The sequence below is a fragment of the Chlorocebus sabaeus genome, chromosome 23, assembly GCF_047675955.1.
Source record: "Chlorocebus sabaeus isolate Y175 chromosome 23, mChlSab1.0.hap1, whole genome shotgun sequence".
Lineage (NCBI taxonomy): Eukaryota > Metazoa > Chordata > Mammalia > Primates > Cercopithecidae > Chlorocebus > Chlorocebus sabaeus.
In genome coordinates, this window is record NC_132926.1 from 958,452 (window position 1) to 981,179 (window position 22,728).

General features: G+C 38.2%; 1 protein-coding gene across 19 annotated transcripts in view; it reads left to right on the forward strand.

Moving 5' to 3' along the window:
- LOC119625880 (extended synaptotagmin-2-like) overlaps nt 1–22,728 on the forward strand; it is a 157,206-nt gene that overhangs the window by 96,133 nt on the left and 38,345 nt on the right. For 6 of the 19 annotated variants that reach the window (XR_012090735.1, XR_012090729.1, XR_012090737.1 and 3 more), the window contains exons 14-17: nt 1,050–1,225; nt 4,117–5,400; nt 17,051–17,168; nt 17,553–17,674. The exons of 2 other annotated variants lie outside the window; for them this stretch is intronic. The gene's annotated coding sequence lies outside the window, so the exon portion shown is untranslated. The remainder of the gene's footprint in view (nt 1–1,049; nt 1,226–4,116; nt 5,401–17,050; nt 17,169–17,552; nt 17,675–22,728) is intronic. 11 more of the 19 variants (XR_012090731.1, XR_012090732.1, XR_012090741.1 and 8 more) reach the window with 5 other exon arrangements.

Consider the following 22,728-nt stretch of genomic DNA (forward strand, 5'->3'; position numbering starts at 1 on the left):
TCACTGGCCTTTTAGTGGCTATGTCAAGATAGTGTGTGCATTAGTTAGAACTCTCCAGAGAAACAGAACTGATAGGATATAGGTAGGTAGGTTGGTAGATGGATAAATGAGAGGACATTTATTAGGGGAATTGGCTCACATGATTATGAAGACTGAGAAGTCCTACGATATGTTGTCTGCACACTGGAAAGCCAGGGAAGCCAGCAGTGTGGCTCAGGAGATGGTGTAACTCTGAGTCCAAAGCTGAAAGGCCTGAGAATTTGGGGGGCCGCTGATGTCAGTCCCAAACTCCAAAGACCCAAGAATCTGGAGTTCTGAGGTATAAGGGCAAGAGAAGAAGCGTGTCTTAGCTCGAGAGAGAAAGAGAGAGAGCACTCCAGTTCACCTTTCCTTTGCTTTTTTGTTCTATACAAGCCCCTCAACATTGGATAGTGCCCACCCACAATGGATGAAAGTGGTTTTTATTTATTCAGTCCACTGATTTAAATGCCAGTCTCTTCCGGAAACACCGTCACAGACATGGCCTAAAATAATGCTTTATCAGCTATCAGGGTATTCCTGAATCCATCAAGTTGACACCTGAAATTAACCATCAGAGTGTTGAAGTGATACTTCAGTTCCCCACCTCTGCCCACTCTCCTAAGCTTTCACCTAGTTCGAGTACAATTGTGAGAACTAGGCATATAGCTTTGCAAGAAAAAGTACAGCAGAGTTAAATTGATAAAGAAGTTCTAATCCCTGGCTGCTTTTCAAGCTACATGTAGATGCAGCAAACTGCAAACTTGCCAATTATATGAAGGTCTATTGAGATGTTGCAGCTGCATGTGTTTATTTCATAACTGTAGAGTAAAACTTGGGAGTGTGTGTGTGCTGTAAAAAGAGAAGTTGGATATTTTATAATTTTTCAATATCTAATAATTGCACATGAATGTACCTGATTTTCCATTAGCTAAATGGGGTTGCCAAGAAGAACTAATGAATATTGAATGGTTGAGTTCTGTCACTTTTTAAAGGAGGGACTGGACATGAAATTATTTCTTTTAATACAGAGACAAAGACAAGTGACTTTAGAATTTAATGAAAGTCGCCGGATTGGAAAGCTCGCTGATGCAAACTTGCTTCCTCTCCACGTGCACTTGCAGAAGGTTCTCGATATGGGTTTTACTGCCTTATTGACAGCTTAACTGATGACCTGTTAGACACAAAGCTTTAGGATACAAAGCAGGTAAATTATACAGGTTGGCACCAAAGCACCTTATATCCATCCAGCTCTTTCGTTTTGGGTCCTCACAAATGGTAAAAATGTGAGCTGGGTGTTTTCCTATCGAAAATGTCATTGATGTACTGTGAAATTCCAATAGTTTTGGAGAGAACTATTCTGAAATTTCTGGTTTGGCTGTTTTCATGGTAAGACTTAAATATCGGTGTTCACCAGCTCTCTTCATTATTGACCATGCCATGCTTTTGTTTTCTTGGAGATGGATTTCTCCCTTAAAATGCATGCAGTGATATTTTTATGTTACCTATACAGACAGGCATTTATTTGCTCCTTTACTTAAAATGATTCTAGAGGCACACAAGACAATGGCTTTGGCATGTCTCTGTTGGAGATCCCAAGGTGGACAGATGTCCATTGAATGACCACAGGTTGAGTTTAAGACCCAGCTTCTTAAAAGTGGGACAGCCTACAGTCATTATCTATTGAGTTTCTAAAATTAATTGGAAATGTTGGCTATTAAAGGGACAGAGAATAAATGACTCCTAATGCATTTTAGGAGCATAAAATTAGAATGGTGTTGCTTGATTGACAGCAGTCTAATGTTACTAGCAATTATCTGGTTAAAAAAGGGAGGGGGGCATGTTTCTTCAAAGGCACAATCTTCATTTTTGTACTTGGTAAATTATTAACCATTCTATTAGAAAAATAATGAGGAGCTGCAGATTAAATGGCAAAGGCACAGTTAAGTAAAAAAAATGCCTTTTGATAATTTTGACCTTGGAAATGTGATGGGTTTGGATTAGAAATAGACTAGTTGGTTCCTCATCTTAGATCTTTTTATTGAAACATAAGGTATGCCTGGCTGTAAACTCAATACAAGAACAGTAAGGCTATTCCATTCCCTAGAATAAAGGACATTATAAATATATGGAAAATGTCAGAATAAATTTAAGTACCTTCAAGAAGCATCTGCTGAAGGACTACTGTCAAAAATACCGTGCTATGACCTTGAGAACAAAAAGAATATAAGAGCTGGTCATTGCCAATGAGGAGTTTACTATGTGCCTGGGGAAACACACAGAAGTATGTGAAGAAGTACAGTTCTCATGGCTGTAATCCATATGGGTCAAATGAAGTGCTACCTTGTATATTAAATACAATTTGGTAATAATGGTATTTTTAAGGGTATGAATTATGAACATTATTAGTTAAAGGAGTTTAAATGAAAGGAGTACTTGTAGCCAATTAAGAAATATGATAGGAGTGCTTGCAATGAGTACGGCATGTGCTAGCTATTATTGGAGGGGCAGATGGAGTACACAAAAGTTCTTGCCCCAGTTAGTTTGCAATCTACTACCTTCTGGCAACTCTGTCTCCACCCCCTTTTCAGCTATCTTTTTTTCTCTTGGCATTAAATACTGGAGTTTCTCAAGATTCAGTCCAGAGCCATCTCCTTTTCTGAGTCTTTACTTTCTCCATCTGGAAAATCTCATCCATTCCAATGGCTTCAATAAACAGATGTTTCACAAATTTGCACTTTCAGCCCAGATAGCTCCTCTAGTTCCAGAACCATACACCCAACTGCCTCATTGACATTGCTTCTTGAATGTCTCAAAGGATCAAACACACACGCACGTGCACGCACAAAACTGGGATTGTGATTGAATTTCCTTCCCCACTTAGTCTCTTTCCAAAGTTTCCTAGCTCAGAAAATGGTCCTAACAATTAGTGGACTGATTCAAGGCAGGTGCAAGCCAGAAAACTGGAGGTCATCTCCAATGCTGCCATCCTTCTCACCGTGCTACACACTTCACTGTCAAGGCCTGGAAGCTTAACTTCCTAAATATCTGGCAAAGGTGACCACATCTCTCCATTGTACACCAGTCTGTGTCCTTTGTTATGTAAGTTCCTTTGTACTTACTCTCAAGAGATCACGTTTCTTCCCCTTATTGCCCCTAATTGGTTGTTAGGTAATTGCATCAGGCACAGCTAGTTGCCTGCTTGTCACACATTCCCATCTTTTCCTGTAATAACCAAATCTGAATTTTGCTGCAGTATCTGCTCCTTCTGCACGACTCAGGGGTGGATCACCTTATTTCCATCTCCTTGTAAATCCCATTGACAATGATTGGTTAAGACGTGGGCACATAACCCACTTTGGGCCAATGACACAAAAGGGAATATGTGCTAGGTGACTTTAGAGATGGTATTTCTTGCTGTTAAGAAGAGGATGCAGGCTGGGCACAGTGGCTCATGCCTGCAATCCCAGCACTTTGGGAGACCGAGGCGGGCGGATCACGAGGTTGGGAGATCGAGACCATCCTGGCTAACATGGTGAAACCCTGTCTCTACTAAAAATACAAAAAAATTAGCCGGGCGTGGTGGCAGGTGCCTGTAGTCCCAGCTACTGGGGAGGCTAAGGCAGGAGAATGGCGTGAACCTAGGAGGCGGAGCTTGCAGTGAACCCAGATCACACCACTGCACTTCAACCTGGGTGACAGTGCGAGACTCTGTCAAAAAAAAAAAAAAAAAAAGGAAGAGGATTCAGAAGGAAACAGTCCATTTCTGCGTCTGCTGACCAGGATGAGGCCTCGGTCATGGAACAGTTGCCTGGAACAGCTGCAGTCATGCTGATGCCAGCCTGAAGATGGAGCCCACAGAAAGAGGAGGGCAGCTCTGAGACACCAGCAAGCAGGTGGAGTCACCTTACTACCAAACTTCCTTCGAGAGGTGGCAAATGTTCATACTGTTTTTGCCAATTTGAAGTGAAGATTTTCTATTACTTAAAGCGGGAGTTATCTTAGTGGACACAATTTCATTCTCAACTGAATGATTATTTGAACACTAATTTAAAAAGTGTCTCAACTAAACTGTATCTATGTCTGCTTTGCTTGTAGTTGGATTCTCTGTACGGAGGACCATGTCTGCATTTAGCAGGAATTCAGGGAATATTTGATGGATGAATGAATGTCCTAGTCATGGAAATAGTAGTGAACATGATAACAAGAAAAGTCATGATACTAGATGATATTTGATGATTGCCAGTGACTGGTAAGGATGAGAGTTTTGGAGGAATTTGGAAGAGGAATAAACCAGAGTGGTCTATGTGGCTGCAGTGATCTTCACAGAGGAGATAAACTTGGAAGTGATCTTTAAGCACTGGCTGGATTTAGACAGACAGATAGATGGACAAACAGAAATGGTGGCAGTGGGGAGAGAATACATCAGGAAGGGATCCATGGGCAAGACATTGAGCATATTTTTGTCAGTGCCTCAGCTTGAAACTGGAAAGGATGAGATGTCCTTGATAGCTACATATCAGTGTGTACCTGTTCTGAGAGAAATGGAAAACCCTTAAAGATTGTTGAGCAGGAGTGTGACCTGACCTTCTGTATCTAGCTAGTACTTAACTCCTGGGTGAAGGTGGCCCTCACTGTAAAATCTCCAATTATTAGAGAAAGAGAAGGGCTCTGTCTGTGTCCATGATTGTACAATTATACATACAATGGGCAATGTAATTAAAAAAAAATCCCCTTTCATTTTAAGCTTTTAAAAGGATGTCTCCCTAGTTGAAATTGAAAGAATAATTGCAGACACGGTGTCTTACCTGTGGGCAGATTCCATAGTCATTCATTTTCAAATATCTGATGTCAGTAATTTAAGTGAGACTTCCAGAACATTATTCCTCTGTGTTACAATGTCGGCCACTCAATAATTTTAAATTGATTCATTGCTATACCTAATGGAAAAAATTATTTTAAGTACTCTACCCATTTTCCCTGAGGGGAGATGCCTGGGGAGCCTACCGTTCAATAGTTCTCTTGATGTCATGACTTGATTTTAGTGCCTCTTCAATAAGTTTTTAAGGGATTTGGAGTAGAACTTTAAACATTTTCTAATACTAATTGGGGAAACCCAGTGTTTTGGAAAGTAAAATTACTTGTGTCTTAAAAACATAAATTTTACAATTAAACTTAAAAAAAAGTTTAATTTGAAATACAGTTGACCCTCAAACAATACAGGTTTGAACTGCATGGGTCCACTTATACATGAATTTTCTTCTACCTCTGTCGCCCCTGAGCTAGTAAGACGAGTCCCTCCCCTCCATCCTCTTCTCCAGCCTCAATGTGAAGACAATGGGATGAAGACCTTTATGATGATCCACTTTGACTTAATGGATAGTAAGTACATTTTCTCTTCTGTAAGATTTTCTTAATAACATTTTCTTTTTTCTGGTTTATCTTATTGAAAGAATACAGTATATAACATACAAAATATGTGTTTACTCTTCATGTTATTGGTAAGGCTTCTGGTCAATAGCAGGACATTAGTAGTTAAGTTTTGGAGGAATCAAAAGTTGTAAGTCGATGTATGACTGTGCAGGAGTCTGTGCTTCTAACCCCCATGTTGTTCAAGGATCAACTATAGTTATAAATGCTTGCTCTTTTTTTTTTTTTTTTTTGCCAGTTTCAGGACTTTAAAATATTTGTAATTTGGTACATATTGCTTTAGAAAAACTTGTATGTATGAACATGATTGTATTCCTAGCCATACTTCAATAAAAAATGGTTCAATATATAGAAACAATTTTGTATTCCTAGCCATACTTCAATAAAAAATGGTTCAATATATAGAAACAATTTTATTTTATATATTTTTAATAAATATGTATTTATTCTGTGTATAGAAACTTACTTAACCTCCTAAGGATTACTCAGTCCTTTATTAGTTTGACTTCTGTGGTTGCAAGTAACAGAATGGGATTTGGCTAACTTAAGAAAAAAAAAGAAAGGCGAGGGGGCAGGAGCGGGTTTCAGAATCCAAGCGAAAAGCTGAGGCCTCAGGAGGGGCAAGAAGGGATATAGAAGGACAAGAAGGGGGTTCAGGGATTGTTGGTGACAGACAATAGTGTGGTCTCCTAAGGACACTGCCATAGTGGTAAAGTAGCTTCATCCCTTTCAGTCTGTTAGTTTCTTGGCACATGATTTAAGTTCCAGGGAGAGAGAAAGGATGATATGATTATAATTAGCCTAGCTTTGGTCTCTTGCCTATTTCTTTCTAAACCAAGGATGCAGTCAGTGCAGTGTAGACCCTGCAAAAAGGGTCTTCCCCAAGGCCAGTGCAGGGTGCTCTTTCCATAGAAATGAGGCCTCCTGTGGATGCAGCCCAGGAGAAAAAGCCAGATGTCACTTACAGCATTGCTCACCTGGACTCTTAGGTGCCATTTCTTTCTAAACTTCTTTCAAATTTAGCCTCCAAACTGGCTGCCAGAGTGATCATTATAAAACCTCAAATTGACTCTCACCCTTCTTGACTTAACACTTGTCAGTGACTCCTTAAGGACTCAGTGATTTTTTTTTTTTTTTTTTTGGTGTCACTTTTCACCTTCCTCATCCTGCACCTCCAGCCTCTAAAACTGCTTAGGGCATCTCCCATCTCTGCTCTGCACCGCTCTCCCCACCGCTTGGGGTTAGAGCTTACACTTTCTGGGTTCCTGCTGTGTGTTTGTCCATCGCTGTATTTACCATACTAGGTTATAATGATCTGCTGAAGGGCCTGTTTCATGCAGGAGAATTATATCTCACTCATTTTTGTATCTCTAGACATTACACACCACCTGCCTGTATTATTCACATTTTGCTCAATAAATTTTTGCTTAATGAGTAATTTAATGAATGCCATGTGTTTATTCTTGATGTTCCTTTACAGATAACTATGGCAAAACCTGATGTCTATAATAACTATCATCTTTTGGGAAGCTAACTAGCTTCCAACGATGTATTATTGTTCATCCAAGTTCCTTAAAGGAATTCCTCACTTGGGAGCCTATCTCTGCTGTGGAAAAAAAAAAAAAAAAAAAAAAAAACCCTGGTTTATGTTTTCCCAGGCTTATTTTTTATGTTTCCTTGCTATTTCAGAGATATAGAGCTGAAGATGTACATTTTCATAGTGAGGGAAATATTGCTAGGTACTTTTCTTTCTTCTTTAAACTTTTATTTTAGGTTCAAAGGTACATGTGCAGGTTGGTTATATAGGTCAACCTGTGTCATGAGGGTTTGTTATACTGATTATTTTGTCACCTGAGTACTAAACTTAGTACCCAATAGTTATTTTTTCTGATCCTCTCCCTTCACCCACCCTCCACCCTCAAGTAGACCTCAGTGTCTGTTGTTCCCCTTTTTGTGTCCTTGCAGGCTCATCGTTTAGCTCCCACTTATAAGTGAGAACATGTGGTATTTGGTTTTTTGCGTTAGTTTGCTAAGGATTATGGCCTCCAGCTCCATCCATGTTCCTGCAAAGGACACGATCTCATTCTTTTTATGGCTGCATAGTATTCCATGGTGTATATGTACCACATTTGCTTTATCCAGTCTACCATTGATGGGCATTTAGGTTTATTCCATGTCTTTACTATAGTGAATAGTGCTGCAATTAACATAATATGTGCATATGTCTTTATGGTAGAATGGCTTATATTCCTTTGGTTATACCCAGTAATGGGATTGCTGGGTCGAATGGTATTTCTGTTTTTACCTCTTTGAAGAAAGGCCACACTGCTTTCATTAGGTACTTCTCTAAAGCAGAAATGGGAAAATCATAAAGTGACTTGGAATAACTTCCATTACTACATGTAGTGTTCAGCTCTCAGTACCAGTAATTTCATATTGCTCCTCTTCTAGAATATTTACCTCCCTGCCTTTTTTTTCCTACTAGCATAACATTGGAAGCTCTCGTGAATTTGTTGTAGACTATCACCCCAAATCCTCTTAAGCCTTTTTGCTCTTTAGAATTCTCAGTTTATGTCTGTGCCTCATAGTATTTTTCCCAAAGTGTATTGTTTCATGTTCTTGTAAATTGAACTCATCACACTTAAACTGGTGTGCCTCTCCAGCGTCTCTGGATTATTCTGTACTGTTGATCTATTTTTCACTGTTTATGATTTTCTGCAAATAAGAATAATGTACAATTTATTTCGTGCTTCAGATCATTAATAAGGATATTAAATAGCATGTGCTTCAGATTTTGCCTTCTGGCATCCTGCTTTTCCCAATATGATTCTGGCCTGTTAACAGTTATTTTTCATTCTGTCAGGGTTTTGTTTTGGTGGGGGGAATTCTTGTTAAAATATTGTTGTAATATTTTTAACAGAAAGTAGCTTGTAACTTTTCTCCATTTCAGCACCAAGAAGCAAATAACCAAGATAAATTATGTCAAAAGATCCTTTTATTTTCCCCTGAAATATATGTTTTTTGGGGGAGTGTTAGTTGAATATTATAATATTTGTTAGGTGAATATTATAAAACTAAAAAATAGAGTTAGTTGAATATTATACCATCAACCACTTACATAGTTCTTGCTATTCTCCAGAACTATTCTGGGTATTATTCATGGAATAGCTCATTTAATGTTCATGACAACCCAATGAAGTAGGTCTAATTGTTTCCTTCATCTTGCCGATTAGGAAACTGAGGCACAAATGAACCAGATAAATTGCTTAAGTCATACAGCTAAGTAAGTGTCACAGCCAAGACTCAAACTCAGGCTGTTTGGCTTTGGAATCTGAGCTCTTAACCATCACACTAGGTTGGATTCAACCAAGGCCTCCTTAAGTGAGAGATACTGGAATGAACCAGAAATGGGTTCTATCCTTAAGATGTTGGCAACAGAACACAAGATTTGCAAACAAGCAACCTATGTCTCCCTCTTCCTTCTCTTTACTTATCTCTCCAGTCAATCTGCAATAACTTTAACCTTCATCCTACTTCTTCTCTCCATCTTCATTACTACCACTTTGGTTCAGGACATAATTATCACATGCTGGGATTTCTACAACTATCCCCTCAACTGATATTCCTGATTCCATCTTGGGGTTCCTAAAGCTCATTCTCCATAATGTAGACCAACTTACTTTATAAAAATACAAAAATAATCTTATATCTTCCCTGCCTAAAGCCCTCACAAAATGTAGGGCCTGAAGGTGAGGAAAGGGTAAGTTTCTCCAAGGAAAATAAGGTTTCAGTTTCCAGAATAAGGGGGAGTGGATGCCCATCTTATATCAATACCATTCAGAGGGTATGGGGCATGCAATTGATATCATACAGGGCTCTTTATTTAAATGCCTCCAATTACTAAAACTAATTTATAATTTTGATTAAATTTCTTCTTTTTAATAATTTTGAATAATCGCTTCGAAGCAATAACTTAAATTTCACTTGATATATAGAGAAAGTGATGTAGAAAGAGGTTAAGTGATTGAAAATCATTAAAATGTCTGTAAGGAAGAAATTTGAATTTTCTTTGCAACAGAACATCACATTATTCATATAGAATATTACAACTCAGGAAAGGTTTTTAAAATCACTTCTTAGCCGAGGTACAGGTATGGCTCCCCTGCTTATCTGCTTGAGAATTTATCATCATGATGAGACAAGTGTCATGAGTGAATTGGACCCAGAACTGCAAAATTCAGTCAGTCTGTTTTGCTTGAGTTCATCCTAACGCCACATGGAGGTTATCTAAATGGATGTGGTGGTCAAGGTGCTCTGTCATTTATCATTTGAAAATGCTCACCCATCTCAGGAAGTTCTTGGCTTCATTGGCAAACCAAGTGAGAACTGAAGCTCAGTGAATCTATTGAATCATCCCACTTTTATGTAGAATAAATTTAGGTTTGGGGCTTTAACTGTCCCGCAACAATCAGTTATGTGATGAATTGTGGACCGTTCCCTAAGTTTTATCATAAACTCTGCCATCTTTAGATGTGTCCTGTGTTACTAGCCTTAGACATAGCTGTGCTTTGGTGACAATACGAAAAAACAAAACTGTGTCCTGCGCTTGAATAATACAGAGGATGAAAAATGTTTAGGGATAAGAAAAGACATGAGTATAATGTATGTGCTCAAGAGAAGTGTTTCTATGTAGTCAATAGTCTCAGATCCTTCGGCATGTCCTGAACAACAGCTTCCTCTGTGCCGATTTTCTGCTAAGGTAGCATTTGTTCAGCTTTCATGAATGATCCATTGTATGGGATGGTATATGAGACCAACAATTGTTCTTGAAGTTATTGGCATCTCAGGCCAATCTTTACTAGCTTAGTCTAAACTCTGTTTGACTATCAATGTAATATTGAGAACTTGGAAGTATCAGAGCAGGTTGGAAAGATGCTACTTTTTAAGGAATAAAGGTTGGTTGTGATCCTAGATTTTAGAGACATTAAAAGGCTAAAACATTATCTATCTCTTTTATGATTATGAGTATTGATTACTGTTATGTAAAAATTACCCAAATTGATTAGCTTAAAATAACAATTTTCTTTTGCTCATTATTTAGATGGTCAGGAATTAGGAAAGGGCTTAGCTAACCTGCTCTTATTTGGGATCTCTCATGGGGTCAGGTGTCATCCAGGGCTGCAGTCATTTGGAAGCTTGACTAGGCAGGGCATCCTCATATGAGGATGGCTTACCCACATGGTTGCAGCGGATGTGACTACCATGGCATTTCCAGCATGTTGGTCTCTGGGTAATCAGATGTGTTATGTGGAGCTTAGCCATGTTTTCTATGCCGAGCATGCCAAGAAAACAAAGAAGACGCTGCATGAACTTTTCTCACTTAGCCTCAGAATTATGCAGCATCGCTTCCACTGCATTCCCTTGGTTACTGGTCACTAAGACCAGTCCAGATTCAAGGGAGGGGACATAGACCTCACTTATCATGGGAGAAGTGTTAAAGAAGTTGCACTCATATTTTAAAATTATCAAAGGAGTCAGCAGTGGGTAGTTGGGAATACCTTCCTCCTGTTGCCCAAGGTAATTTCTGGGAGTATCCACCATTGAGATACTTTAACATTTTTCATGATGATGAAAATTATGGAGACATGATTTTACTTCAGTGTTCCTCTTTAAGGCTCATCGTAAAATACTAATGTATTATTTCTCTTCTGAAGCAGAGCCAAGAATTTTATCCCAACTCCTATATGGGGAGAATAATAAAAACTGAGAAGTGTTTGAATCTGACTCAAAAAATTGGGATTTTAAATCCACCTGTAATGCAAAACCATTCTTACCCAATGCTTTGTAAATTCTCTACTGAGTTTGACAAGATTCTATTTTTAGCCCAGCAAATAAAAAACCCATTTGAACTACCTCATTCTTGAATAGCCACATATTAAAGATAAATATGGGGCTATGAATGATATGTTGTCTGCTTTGTAAACTCAAGAGAATACAAATTGTGCAGCCCTTTTAATAAGCAATTTCTTTCCATAGACCTTTAATACTAGCAAATCTGTAAAGGTCTATTGCTGACCCAGATTATCCTATAGAAAAATGAATCTTTTCAAAGTCAGCATTAAAATTCACATGATTCAGGGCTCTCTTTTTCATGGTTTATCTTCGAGCATGCCTATGGGAGTGGTTTTGCTCCACATACAATAGTATCATTGCTGTCTTTAGCTCAGTCAGTCCTACGGTGTTATCCATTATACACAGGAGTGTATAATGGCTCAAATACCTATCCTCAATTTTATTTTTCTCCTCTGCGAGAGAGTCTTTCAGATATAATGTAGTTAATGATAGTCTACATATGAAGGTAAGGCACCTGATTCTTCACAATTATAGTGGTGGACTATTACTGAAGACTGAATCTCAGGGTAGACACATGTAGAATTTATTTTAATGGCATCCCAATGAATGATGAGTTCTGTATTTCAAGCTAGTGAATTAAAATAGGCTGTTGCATTTGCATCTGTTGAAATAAAGTAATTCTCCTTGACTTAGTATGTGGAAGTTAAGATAACCATGAAAATTACTTAATATTGCTTTTATTTTCTGGTTCTCAGCTGGAAGCTTCTCTCTAAGGTCCTTCTATTAATGTACTTCCTACCATGTTGATTAAAAAGCAAAGCAAAACAAGACAATTCTCTTTTTATTGTCTCTATGTTCCTATCCTTAAATGGTATATAATATGTTTAAAAGTGTAGTGGTTTTTCTAATTGCAAAGGTAATACTTTAAGCAAAAAGGAGATAAGAATAAAAAATAACCTGTTATCTTACTGCCCTAAGATTATGTGTTTATATTCTTTTCAGTTAATTTCTCTACTATATGTATATACATATCCACATAAACACAAATTATTCTTGAATAAGTAATGCAGTCTTATGGTTCAAAATTCAAAAAGTAAAAGATTATAAAGTGAAAAATCTTCCTTCTTCAGAACCTTAACTGTCCAGTTCTCTCCAGAGATTTCAAAGTTCTGTGATCTTGCAGAGATGTTCTAGTTCTAAGTGGATTCAAATAATTATGTGTGTATATTTTTATTCCCCTGCCACCTAAATGGTGGCATAATTTTCAAATTGTTCTTTTTTTTTTTTAGAACAGAGTCTCACTCTATTGCCCAGGTTGGAGTGCAGCGGCATGATCTCAGCTCACTGCAGGCTCTGGCTTCTGGGTTTGAGCTATTCCCTTGCCTCAGCCTCCCAAGTAGCTGGGACTATAGGCACCCACCACCATGCCTGGCTAATTTTTGTATTTTTAGTAGAGACGACAGTTTCACCATGTTAGCCAGGGTGATCTTGAACTCTTGACCTCATGTGATCCACCTGCCTCAGCCTCCAAAGTGCTAAGATTATAGGAGTGAGCCACCACACCGGGCCTTCATATTGTTCTGTGTCTTGTTTTTTCATTTAACTATCCGTGTTGGAGCTACTTATATATTAATACAAAAAGCATTTTCTTTTTAAAATGATGTCCTGTAATCCCAGCACCTTGGGAGGCCGAGACGGGCGGATCACGAGGTCAGGAGATCAAGACCATCCTGGCTAATACAGTGAAACCCCGTCTCTACTAAAAAATACAAAAATCTAGCCGGGCGAGGTGGCGGGCGCCTGTAATCCCAGCTACTCGGGAGGCTGAGGCAGGAGAATGGCGGGAACCCGGGAGGCGGAGCTTGCAGTGAGCTGAGATCTGGCCACTGCACTCCAGCCTGGGCGACAGAGCGAGACTCTACCTCAAAAAAAAAAAAAAAAAAAAAATGATGTATGGTATTCAATAAATGAATATATATGTACACACACACACACACACACACACACATATAAATTCATTATACCTTTAATTTACTTAACGAGTTCCCCATTAATGGTTATTTAGGTTGTTTCCAATCTTCTCTTTTCACAATTCTGTGATGAGGGAATTGTGTGTTAGTTGGATAGGGCTGTCCCAACGAAGTTCCTTAGTCTAGGTGGCTATAACCACAGACATTTATTGTATAATAGTTCTGAGGCTAGCAGTCTCAGAGCTAGAAGTTTCTAGTTCCAGGTCTTTCTCATTGGCTTATAGATAACCATCTTTCTGCTCTGTCTTCTCACATCGTCTTCTTTCTATGACTGTGTTTCTGTGTCCAAATTTCCTGTATTTACAAGGACACCAGTCATAATGGATTAGGGTCCACCCTAATGACCTCATTTTACCTTGACTACCTCTGTAAAGATGTTATCTCCAAATAAGTTCACATTCTGAGGTACCATGGCTTAGGATTTCAACATATAATTTTGAGGGGATGCAATGCAACCTAAAACACTTAGTATTTTGCACATAATAAGTGTATTTGGGGATATATTTGTAGAATTAGAAATTTGAAATTCTAGAATTTGAATCTAGAATTGCTGAGTCAAAAAAATATGTGTATGCAATTTTGATAGATATTGCCCTATCATTCTCCATGCAAGTTATATGAATTTACAGTTCTCATGAGCAGTGGATGAGCATGTCTTTTTCCTTAGCATTTCACCCAACAATGTTATCAAACTCCGGATCTGTTACAATCTAATACATGAAAACGGTTCTGGACGTGGTTTTAATATGCATTTGCATTAAATATGTGTGGTTGAATATCTTTTCACATTGTTAAATACATAGTTTCTTTATAAAGATGGGATCAAACAGCAAATATCATTTTGTAACTTGATTTTTTCCATATAAGCAACATATAGTGGATAGCTTTCCCTATTATTTAATATTTTTCTATAACAGGAAAGTAATATGGCTCCATACTATCCCATTGGATATCTGTATCAAAATTTACTTAATTCCCTACTGTGCATTTATGTTGTTTCCAACATTTTTACTTCCAAAATAATGCTGAGATAGCTATAGAGATAAGTCTTTGTGCATAGCTAGGATAGAAATGAACTCTTTGGTTTTTGTACATAGATTTTTGAAGCCAAATTAATAATTAAATAGTCATATTATTGGTATACCTTTTAACCTTCCTGTTTCCCCTATAGAATGTGCTTGCCTGTGATTTCAAGAAATCTACTTCTCAGCAGTTGAGGTTGGACTCAGATTTTTTTAGGCACTAGAAACCAATTTTCCTGTAATGAAATTCATTTGTCTCTGAAATCAACTGTGCCATGTACTATACCATACTGTAAGTATGAATGGATGGCACTACTATGACAGAGTAGGGGGCAGCATGGTTTTGGACAGTTGGGGTCTTGTATCTCTCAATTTACAGCCTATATTCATAAGACAGCAGAATAACAACAATCAACACTCACTGAGTGCCTGAAATGTATTAACTCATTTAAGTTATTCAACAAAGATAGGAGAACTAACGGGGTAAGGGACACTGTAATAGACAGCCATTACTGCAATAATGCTGTGTAACAAACTATCCCCAAACATCAATGTCTTACAATAACAAGAATTTAATTTCGTTTTGCTCATAAATCTACATTTGGCTAAGATTCTGTTGTGCTTGGCTAGCACTAGCTGAACTTGAATCAACCCCACATGTTGGATCCAAATGTATTCCACATTTCTCTCATTCCCGTTTGAACTAACAGCTATTTGCAGCATGCTCCTCTCATGCGAACAGCAGGAATGTAAGAGGCAAATCAAACTGTGCAAGTACATTTAAGGCCTCCATTAACATTTCATTGGCCAAAGCAAGCATGTCAGAAAACAGGTTTTATATCAACAAGGCAGAGAAAATGTGTTTCACTTATACTGAGAGAGAATCGTAAAATTGCTTATATTCTATCCCAGGAGAGAGAAGAATTGGAACTAATAAATATGATCTATCATAAATACCTTTGAAGAAAGGATAAGGGACAAATTTCAGTTTTCATATGGAGACCAAAGTCATTTTTTTGTTGTTGTTGTTAACACTGTGTCTGAAGTCTTAGGTGGCTAAAAGTCTCATAAAAGGCCTTTTTAATTTGAGAGATATTTACATTAAGAGATTCAGTTAGGACCTAAAGAAGAGCCAAACATTTGATGAAACACGTCTGCTTATCACTGGTTATAATCTACTGAGGAAGAAAATAAGGCATTTACACAAACAATTCCATAGCAAGATGTAAGATAAAAGGTGTCCTTCAAAGACCAATTGTAAGTAAAAGGGTAGAGAAAACTATGTAATAATTGGATTTTCTTTGCGTGGTCTCCCAGTTACTAAGTTCTTTTGAAATGAAAAATATAGAAAAAGATTTCCTAATAGCTAAACTGGGAAACATTTTTATTTCCCAGAAACACCACAGATGTACTTTTTATTATGCAAATGTTGAGAGGAGCCTGTAGGAGCTCCACAGTTTTGGAAAAACAGATTAATGTGTTTCTTAGGCCTTCTGTCTTTCAACAAATTGAACAGTCTGGACTGTCAAATCGAAAATGAGAAACGAAAAAAATCTGCTTCTATGAAGAATCATACCAATAAAAATTTAAGACAATGAGACCTATTGTTAAGAAATTTTAAAATCCTTTTAGTCTTTGAATTAAGAAAATGTGTAGTTAGAGAAACAAACACAATATAATGTAGCGCTCTGGAAAGAATTCATCTCAGGTCATTTATTTTAGAAATTGGAGAAAATCATTCATCTGTGAATGTAGGAAACCATTGTTAGTTGTTATTTTTGATATGAAAAAAAATAACAGCTTGAGAAAAATATTTTAACAATTATCTCACTTGTATTGCATTATTTTGACCTAAATTATCTGAAAGATCATTTTGATGGTGAAAAAACCTCTATTGAGACTGAGATTGTGTATTTCCATATAGCTTATTTCAAAAATTGAGACAGATTTTTATAGAAACATTGTCTTAACTTTAATGATATAGATATTTGAATTAATTTTTCCCAACAACTTGCTAAGATTTATATAGCCTATGTGAGAGTAATAGAGAATGAGATTGGTTAGCAGTGGTACCAGTAAACTCATTATAATGTAAAAGAATTTCACCACAGGAGGAAAATTCAGGGTGCAGCTGAGTTAACAGTTTCCACATCAATTTGATATGTTCTGATGTGTTAAAAAGGATGCAAAAACAACCGAAATGGATGAAGACAATAATACAATATTTTAGGATCTTGATTACTGTGGGAAGATTGTGAGATACTTTGTCTGGTAAGACACAATTTAAGGCAAAGTCACACATGTTTATTGGATGATTTTCTAGTGGAAAGATTTTTAAAAATGAATCTTTTGTGATCACAGAAAGAGCACAAAATAGTCTTCTAAACATGGTTTTGAGTTCTAACTTTGCCATTTATTAATGAGTTACTCATCTTCTCTGTGACTTACTTTTCTACTCCATAAATTGTGATAATAATATCAACTGCAAAAGTTGTGATAAGATTGAAATGAGATAACTTTACAATATAATATGATTATAGATTATGTAATAGATAAACATATTTTTATAATATGTTATCTATGAATGTAATATAATAATTGCCCCACATAAAAGAGTATTAAATAAATGATATTATTATAACAATTTTCCATCAGAAACATGACACTTTAAAAAATTTTTTCTGCTTTTTGAGACAGGGTCTTACTCTGTTGCCCATGCTGGAGTGCAGTGGTGTGATCATAGCTTACTGGAGCCTTGACCTCCTGATCTCAAGCAATCCTTCTACCTCAGCCTCCGGAGTAACTGGGACAACAGGTATGTACCACCACCCGCCGCTGATTTTTAAAATTTTTATAGAGACAGGGTCTCCCTATGTTGCCCAGGCTGATTTTGAACTCCTGGGCTCAAGTGATCCTCCCACATCAGCCTCCAAAAGTATTGGGATTATAGGTGTCAGCCACTGTACCTGGCAGAAACTTTTTTTTACTTAAAAAATACAGACTACCTTTTGAGTCAATTAAGTGTTGCACATGTTTTCTGTGTAATAGTCAACTGCCCTGATTACAGGGGCTTACAAAAAATGTAAGTATAAGATATAGTTACCAAATAGAGGAAAGGTTAATACATCTGTGAAGCCATCACTGTATTAGTTATCTATTGCTGCATAATAATTTTTATTTTATTTTATTTTTTTTTGAGGCAGAGTCTCATTCTGTTGCCTAGGCTGGAGTGCAGTGGCGCAATCTCGGCGCACCGTAGCCTGTGCCTCCCGGGTTCCAGCAATTCTCCAGCCTCAGCCTCTTGAGCAGCTGGGACTACAGGCATGTACCACCACACCCGGCTAATTTTTGTAGTTTTATTAGAGACAGAGTTTCACCATGTTGGCCAGGCTGGTCTTGAACTCCTGACCATAAAATAATTATCCCAAAATTTATCAGCTTAAAACAACAAACGTGTGTTATCTCAGTTTCTGTGGGTGCAAGATTATGGAGCAGCTTAACTGGGTGGCTCTGGTTTACAGTCTCTCATGATGTTGTGATCAAGACATCGGCCAGGGTTGCAGTCATTTAAAATCTTGACTGGGGCTGGAAGATCCAGTTCCAAAACAGTTTGTTTACATGGTTTTTCACAGGAGGCCTCGGTTCCTCATCATGTGGACCTCTCCAGTGGGGTGCTTGAGTGTCTTCATAACATGATAGCTTGTTCCTTTGTGGGGGAAAATAATAATACCCATAGGTTCATAACTGGAATGGACCTCTGTTACAAAAGAGAGTAACAAGAGAAAAACAAGGACAAGTTTCTTAATGTATATATTTCACAAATGTATGGGAGACATCCAGGGAATGAATAGTTCTTAAAGAGGTGGCTTCGAATTCCAGCTTCTATAGCATCTTCAACAAAACAGTAAATTTGTAGAGAAGTAACAAGGCAGAGGACTCTGACTCTTAACAGGTAGCAACTTGGAAGGAAGGCAAACAAATGGCAGATAAAAGTTTGTTAATAATGCTTGTTAGTATTAATTCCTCTGGTATCATCTGGCTGTTGTCTTCCTCTGGTATCATCTGGCTGTTGGGTGTCTAAAGCTGATGTCAGTGGTTAACCTTTGTTCACCCTGGTAGAGAGCAGGGAAATCTATGTAAATGTATGTCCTGCTTTCAGACAAATAGAGGGAGGGTAGAGAGCTCTCTTGCATCTATTTCTTCCTAATAGTCTTCAGTTCAACAGTCTTTCATATTTTAGGGAGGCATTTCTGGTCTCCCACACCCCAGAGGAAGTGTTCCATGAGAGAGCAAAGGGGAGACTGCAATGAATTTTATGACCTGATCCTGAAAGTCACATGTAGGTACTTTTGCATATTTTATCTGTAGAAGAACCAAGTCACTAAGTCCAGTCTACACTCAAAGGAGGAATATAAAACATATAAAAATTGTGGACACATTTTAAAACCACAACAATCAGTCTGCAGAAAGTATGATTTGATGTTTTTTCCTTCAGTTTACTCTTATTTTGACATGCAGTTGACAAATAAAGTGAGACTTAGGGTCTAAAAGGCTGTGAGAGTTTAGTAGAGTTGATAAGAGGTACTTCTTAGGTAGCAGGGAAGTAAGAAGAGAGTGAGGACTAGAGTCTCAATTTGTTTAAAGAACCAAGTCTTTAGTTTCTAAGATTAGAGAATCAGCAAGTTGTTTACTCACTCCAAAATATATAATAAATCCATTTTAATAAGACAAAGTGTCCCTTCATTGATGACTTAAAAATAAAACCAGAAACAGTTAAATGAAGCCTAGTGAAGCCCTAGGAAAAAGGCTTAGAGCATCACATCTAGGAGAAAGTCCTGAGATTATCTGTCACACATTGGATGGTTTTACAAAATTGTGTTTGACAGGTCGTTAAGGTAGGAAAGAAAATCTATAGGTTAAATGTCTCAAAGAAATATAAGTCAAATATTGATTAGCTGTACTAATCAAGGGTGTTTGAGTTATCCAAAATATTTTTCCACTTGGCTCTGGATATTATTATTTAGAGAATTCACCATTTTTTTCTTGCTCTAAATGTGTTCTGTAATTATTACCAGGAGATTGCTTTCCCAGGTTATGCGTGAGTTAAGGAGTTTGGAGTGGAGGTGAGTGGGTGCAGTGTGATACAAAGGGAAGCCAGTCTGTTCTTAATATTCACTTTGGATTTGTACTTGCCATGGTTTTGTTTTCTATCTGTTGGGGTTGGTGGAGAAGGATAGTTACATGTGTAGGCTCTAAGTTGGAAAATATTTCGATATCAAGAAAAAACGTTCCATAACTATACTGAAGACCTAAACCCTAGGGGAAAATCCAGAAAGTGAAAAATAGACCCGAAGAGGAAAAGTTCAATCATATGACTTTGGAAAAGGATGTAATTTCAAACCTTTTTTCTCAATTTGACTTGAGTATGAAACGTAAGGTGATGGGAGAAAGACAGCAAAAATAGGAAGAAGACTGCCCTTCTGAATGAACTGAGATTTGAAAAGAAATGTGTGTGTGTGTGTGTGCGTGTGTGTGTGTGTGTGTGTGTGTGTGGTGTTAGGCCATTCTTGCATTGCTATAACGAAATATCTGAGGGTGGGTAATTTATAAAGAAAAGAGGTTTAATTGGGTCATGGTTCTGCAGAATATACAAGCATGGTGCCAGCATTCTACTCAGCTTCTTGGGAGGCCTCAGGAGCGTTTACTCATGGTGGAAATCGAAGTAGGGGCAGGCACTTCACATGGCAAAAGCATGAGAGAGTTGAGGGGGTGGTGCCACACACTTTAAATGACCAGATCTCATGAGAATGGCCTCACCATCGGGAAGACAGCACCTATGACTCAAATGCCTCCTACCAGGTATTTGAAAGACCTGCCCCCATGACTCAAATACCTCCTACCAGGCTCCACCTCCAACACCTCCAATTCACCATGAGATGTGGTGGGGACATATATTCAAACTATATCATACAAACATATATATATGTGTGTGTATATATATATAAAGGTTATAATGCAAGCTGATCATATGTGTCTGTGTGTGTATATATATACACATATATGTGTATATACGTGTGTATATATGTGTATACACATGTGTGTATATATGTGTATATACATATATACACACACATATATGTGTATTATAACCTTCATATATATACACACCCACATATATATATACACACATATATATACACACACATATATGAAGGTTATAATATAATGGGGAGGAAGGAGCCAGTGGACTAAAGTTGCTAAGAAAGAGGATGTCAACTCCATCCTTCACTGGTAGGGCTGACTCCAGTCTATTGACTTTTCTTACAACTGTCTACATCTGCAGGCAGGGGAACCCTGCCTGGAACTTTGTTAGTGGGTCTGTTAGCCATAAATTTAGTGAATAAAGGCATCCAGTGGTAGATGAGATCTAATTTTGTGGTGGTAAACCATTGGCCTTGGTGTGCCCTAATTGTGTTTACAGTAAAATTGAAGACTATTAGCAAGAGTGGGAAATCAGCTGAACGATCATAAATAATTGGTCAAATGAGTGGCAGTACTGCCCAGTCAACAACATCATTTTTGTGGTTAATGGTGTTTAGGGAGTGCCCACTGGGTGCCTAGCATAAAAGAGGCAAAAGCTGTGATTCTGAGGGAATTACCAGGCCTGATTTCCTCAGGACTCCATTGTGCTTTGCTCTGGGAGTGCCCGATTCCCTTGTGCCACTGCTACTGCAAAAATAACCTTCAACACTCCTGCTTCCCACCCACCTGCTTCCTTCCTCTATCCTTATCCCAGAAGCTTAATCCTTCCCTGCCATCTAAATTTCAGCATATGGGGCCAGTTCTGCCCTCAGACTGTGGGTAGGGGAGGAGCTCAAGGTCACTGCTAGAGTGTCTCAGTCTTTATGCTTTGACCCTGAGTCTCTGTCAAGGGATATGGACCACTGCACCATATTGCCTCTAGCTTTGGGGTGCTGAGGAAACTTCCAAGGCATTGGAAAGTAGATTGGATGTGTAGTGTGAGGATCCTCAAGCCTAACAGTCATGTTCTATGCCCTCTCTTTCACACTACACATCCAATCCATCAGCAGGTCCTGTTGATCCTACCTTTCAAACAGATTCCAGATCTGGTCACTGCCTCCCATCTCCAAGGTTACTCTCCTATTTGAGTTATTGTTACCTTTTGCCTGGATATGGGAATAACCTCTACTTTCATTCTTACCCTCTTACACAATCTGTTTTCCACATAGTGACCAGAACGAACACATATATATGCTTTATCACTTTCACTGCTTTAAAAAATCCTTGAAAAAAAATCAAGACTCATTATCTTGGCCTAATGTTCTTGTGAGTAGGCTCTGACTCGCTTACAGGATCTTTCTACTCCAGTCACACTTTCGTTTGTTTGTTTTTTGGAACAGGGTCTCACTCTGTCAACCAAGCTGGAGTGTAGTGGCATAATCTCGGCTCACTACAACCTCCACCTCTCAGGTTCAAGAATTCTCCTGCCTCAGCCTCCCAAGTAGCTGGGATTAGAGGCACCTGCTACCATGCCCAGCTAATTTTTGTATTTTTAGTAGAGATGGGGTTTCGCCATGTTGACCAGACAGGTCTCCAGCTCCTGACCTCAGGTGATCCACCTGGCTGGGTCTCCCAAAGTGCTAGGATTACAGGCATGAGCCACGGCACCCATCCTTGGTCACATATGTTTTATTGCTGTGCTATGAACAACCCAAACCTATTCCATCTCACATCTTTGCTTGAGCAGTTCCCTCTGCCTATCATGCTCTTCTTTCAGTTCCTGCATGGCTGGTCCATGTAACCACTGAGGTCTCTGTTCCTACGTCACCTCCTTAGAAAAGCCTTTTTTGTTTGTTTGTTTGTTTTTTGCCATGCTATCTAAATAACATCTACACTGTGTCATTTTCTGCACCCTTACTCTGCTTGAATTTCTTCACAGCATTTATCACTACCCAGTGGTGTATGTAACATTTATTTATTGTCTGTCTCCCCTACTAGAATACAATTGTGATGAGGGCAGGGACTTTGTTTTTCCCACTACTGTATCCCTAGAGCCTAGAATGGTGCCTAGCATATTATAACACTCAAAAAATATCTGCTCCAAGTATGACTGAACAAATAACTCCTACAACGAAGTTGCTATATCAATCAGGTGAAATTCACACAGATTGCACTTTCCAGAAATAACTCCTACAATCTTCCATCCCACATTATTTTGTTTACACTGTGACTTTGACACTCCACCTATTGAGAGGTGAGGTTTATGACCCTTCTGAATTTGGGCAGGTTTGTGAGCAGTAGAGGGACCCTGGTTGACTTTTGAGGCTATGTCATAAAAAGGTGTTGAAACTTTC